The 4529-nt window shown below is 36.6% G+C and overlaps 1 long non-coding RNA gene across 1 annotated transcript; it reads left to right on the top strand.

Annotated features, from left to right (window-relative positions):
• Window positions 1-1138: 1138 nt before the first annotated feature.
• On the top strand, window positions 1139-4248 carry LOC140943488 (uncharacterized). Its single transcript, XR_012166608.1, has 2 exons — window positions 1139-1372; window positions 3939-4248. It is a non-coding gene; the product is annotated as an uncharacterized lncRNA (long non-coding RNA).
• The last annotated feature ends 281 nt before the right edge of the window (window positions 4249-4529 follow it).

The raw sequence follows: 4529 nt of genomic DNA on the forward strand, positions 1-4529 counted from the left end.
TCTCACTAATAACGACTCGAAGTAATCGGATGAAATTCAGGCTATCACCGATAACCATCTGCAGGTTACCCAAAAAAATAGGTGGGTTGTCTCTAGTCTATCTAAACTTTGTTTGTTTTGTTGACATGATTTTTGAGGAAAGTAGTTTCAAAAAGGGTCACATAACAGAATAGCTTTAAAACATCGGTGATTGCTTTTTCCACAGTGCTTCAAGGTGTCTTTTTCTGTACATTTCTTCAAACCATTCTTGGGGTCGAGGGTAAACCCACGCTTGCCTTCGTAATGCCGCTCTTTCTCCAAGAGTACGTCTTCCATGGGTAATCAATGAACCTGTCACTAAAACATCTTCGTCGAAACCAAGGTAGGTAATAAGGGAGCGCATTCTTCTTGCTCGTCTGAGCAGCAGAATTAAAAGCAAAATGCTCACAACAGAAAACAATACTCTCTCACATTGAACCATCTTTGTACACTTGTGAGGGTCACGCTCAGGAAGTTACAGTTCAGTAATTTCAATTTAGTCAGCTCTCATAGCATGTCATCATTTGTTTTACTTTTCACTCTCACGTTACCGATCACGCGAGAAAAAACGCCTGGAAAGTTTCAAATGCCTTTTTGAAGGGCCCAGTGACCTATCTTTTGAAGCCGTTGCTAGGGAAAAATTTTGGTGGTGTAGCTTGGACTCCTTTCGTCATGCATTGGTCATTTTATAGCACTGTACTTCCTGGTGATATGCAAATATAAATATGACGTCATCGGACCACGCCCACGCTCACGTGACCAGAAACGAAAATGTCTAAAATCTTGGAAGTTTATCATTTCAACCATGTTTTTTTCGTGGATATTTTACTTTTGATTAATTTCTCAGTAAACTATGCATCGTTTTTGTTGTATTTCCTTTTAACAAGATTTCTAACCCAGATTTGAGGTACCGAAATGGTCATGATTTGCTTCAAAGAGAAAAATTCCCGAAAGTGAATGCATAGTTTCTTGCGGAATTTCAGTCTTAATCGTGCGGTACCTTTAAAATAGAATCTGATCCAAAACTCGCGATTATTTTAGAGTTTTTTGTAAACCGGAAGTGGCTTTCTTAACGCATGGGTATAATACTTACCCAATATGCTGTGCGTGCGAACCGACAAGCAGTGGAATAGTTGATCGCGGCGTTGTTTTGTTGTGGGTTTTCAGGACTTCTGTAAGTTTATTTATATATGAAATTACTACGCCATGGACGAAAAGTATTCGTGAAAAGGAAAAGATTTACTTAAGATTCTTTTATGGGCTGAGAGAGAAGATAAAATGATAGAGGAAACTGTTTGAGGTCCCTGGCGGACCGTACGACGGTGCGAGTCGCAGGATTGTCGGTGTAAACAAGGTGAGGAAAAAACTTTCAATTTTGCCTGTAGGTGACCTTTGGGTGTAGTTTCAACGTAAGATAGCTGTAAACACACTATTTACTTCATCACTGGGGGATTACTGGAGCAGTTGATAAATTGGCTTATTTTTCGGAAGTTGCTTGACCCCTTTGTTCGTACATGGAAGCTTATGTTTTCAACTGTTCATTTATTTCTTATTATTTACAAACATGTCTTGCTTCGTTTTGTACCAGTGCGTTTAGTATAATGAACCTGGCATACATTGCATTTACATATACAACTTCTGTGTTGCGAATCCTGGTTCCAGAGGTTTTTCGTGAAATTTTTCTTCCCGCGAGACGAGAGGCACGATCGACAAAGACTTTCACGATTCACGCGGCGAAGAAGACCACCTTCTTTTCCTCGCTCGGCTGTTTGAATTCTTTTCAAGAAAAACCTCTAGGACCGGTGTATTATTACCGGTATCTACATTTTATCCTGTTGGCAGCTTTCCTTTGTAAATAAATGCACTATTTTGACTTTTATTCCTCTCACAACTTTAAAATGTTTACCGTAGGTAAGAATACATGTATGGCTTTGGCTGCCGGCTCCTTTACCACCTATGGTTCTTCACCATGATAAACTTGTAAATGACCCAGTATCTTTTGAACTATAATGTACATGTGCTTGTTATTGTTGAAAATTGTGTCATGAATTTAATATTTACAATGATTTGTATTTTCTTTTTAGTATTTCCAAAGAAGGCAAGTCTTTATCTAACCCCTTAGCCAATTTGTCAACTTACTCGTGGTTGGTTATTTTGATGTATTTGCTTGTGTTAGTTGGCTGAACCTGTTTCTCAACAACGTCAAAGTACTAGTCAAATCATAACAAAGCATGTTCACTGAAAAATCTGTTCATCTCAATAATTGTACAATTTGTGTGATCATGATTGTTTATTTTGAACTTAATTTTTTGTTGAAACAGCTAGCCTTGTGTTAGTTTTTAACTCAATCTCAGAAACCTGATTACTTGAGGTGACCAATGCAGTTTCAACTATGTTTGTTGTTTATAGGATAGACATGTCCTGTGTAAACTTTTCAGCTTTCTCGGACAACACTCAAAAGTGGTTTATAAAAAAAAAAGGGAAAAGAGAATTCATTTTTCATCACATTTTACCAACTGCAAGATCATGAGAAAGAATACATCATAAAATACTTTTTGAATGTTAGGTGAACAATGTTTCTTTCGATCAGAAATAAGCCATGGCCAAGCTGTAATTTATTATTTTGAGCCCTGACTGTGTCTTACTGCCCATAAAAGTACCCAGCTAGCTTTCGACAACACACTAGAGAAAGGCCTTTAGCTCTAAGAAAGTGGACAAATTGCTCCTGCTCTTGAAATCTAATTCTTAGGTTTTGTAAATCTCCAAATGAGAATCCCTGGCTAGCAACTTTGCGAGCCATGCCCCCGGACACAGTACTTCCTAATTTGAGGAGGAGGGTCTTGCTCTTTTCTCTTGTTTGTACCATGGCTTTAAATTTTTTCTTTTGCTCTTGCGCAGTCCTCAGGAGAGGCTCGTAGAAGGGAATTATATGCTTCAGGTCTGTGCAAAACAATACATCTCTCATTGCTTGCACATCAGCCAATGCTCTGTGGGCTTCAAAGTATAACAAAGTTTAAGAGTTTTATGTTAGAAATAAAAAGATGAAATTATGCATGTCAAATGAAATTAATAGAATATTATGCATGCTTACACAGAGTTTGGATATTTGCATCTCTGGATTTAGTGAAGCCTATAATCATTACCAGTTGTTCATGCCAATTGAGAAATGAGGAGGGAACTGAAGCCGAAATGTGTCCCACAGTTGTTTCTTATTCTGGGGTTATTACTGGGGGCGGTGGGTCAGCTATTGGCCATTTTTCCCTGGTGCTAGTAAACAGTCTTTGTAAAAGTTCACTTGGCCCAGTTTGTTATGAATGGAAAATTTTTAGTGCTCCATGAAACATCATAATATTGTGATGCAATAAGACTCTGCCCTACTCAGACTGGAGTTTTGCTACCGCTATTGTTTACTGCAAGTTGAACTAGAAGCAGTTATCACATTTATGTCCCCAACAAATTCTGAACCTACAGTGCACAAGGTTTACCTTGAAAATTTACATTTGGAAAATACAATGCATGTAGTGCTGGCATGCCAAGCTTTTGATGTTTTTGTAAGTTTAGTTTTCCTTGTTTCCTCATCTGTTGAAAATAAAAAAATTGCTCAAGTATTAGTTGTCTTCTTAGAAAACCACTTGTTTGTCATAAGAGTGTCATGATTACCGGTATATACTTGTACTTCTGAGATAGAAAAACTACATATCTGTCCAAAAAATGAATACATGTACTTAAACAAAGAATGCTTTAGCAACCAAGTTAATTCAGTGTTGTAAATGCAGTGTAATACCATTATTACAGAAGTAAAAGTAAAGGAAGCAATACATGTACACTGCATGACTACCAAAATCCATACATTTTTGGTACTTTTTCTGCATTTTCTTCTTCGCATTAAAATTAAAATCTCTCAATCTTACTGTTCGCAGGTTCACTAATGAATCTCCAAAGCAGATGTGTTTGAAGAGATCATTTTTCAACAGGGGATATCGTCTGTCCACCTCAGCAAACAGGAGTGGAAAGTCATAAACAAAACCATTATGCGCAATCAGTACTGAAAAGAAATACAACAGTAATGTAAACGACTGTTCATGAAATAATCCCATTCCTATTTTACTATTGTAGTAGCTTGTCATCACTATTTCTATAACACTTCTTCTTCTTATATTTCAGAATTCTGATCTCAGCCATATAAATATTTATAAGATATATTAATAAAATGACATTATTTTTACATGGTTTTGGACTTTGTGCTTTTTTCTTATCTTGAATGGACTATTTTGATTTAATTTTGTATACAAGAGATGGACTGTCATTTCATTTAAGTAGTATGACTTTGTGTACCTGGGAAGTATTTTCTCTTTGTTGATGTGGAAATCTCATTTGTCAGATTTTTGATCCATGATATAAACCTTGGAAGTACTTCTGATAGTTTTGGTTGGTTTAAAAGGTCAGTCTGTTTTATTCCACATTTTTTCACAACTGAAAAACAAAATATATTGCATGTAATGCTATTCAGT

Source organism: Porites lutea, chromosome 7 (assembly GCF_958299795.1).
Source record: "Porites lutea chromosome 7, jaPorLute2.1, whole genome shotgun sequence".
Taxonomy (NCBI): Eukaryota; Metazoa; Cnidaria; class Anthozoa; order Scleractinia; family Poritidae; genus Porites; species Porites lutea.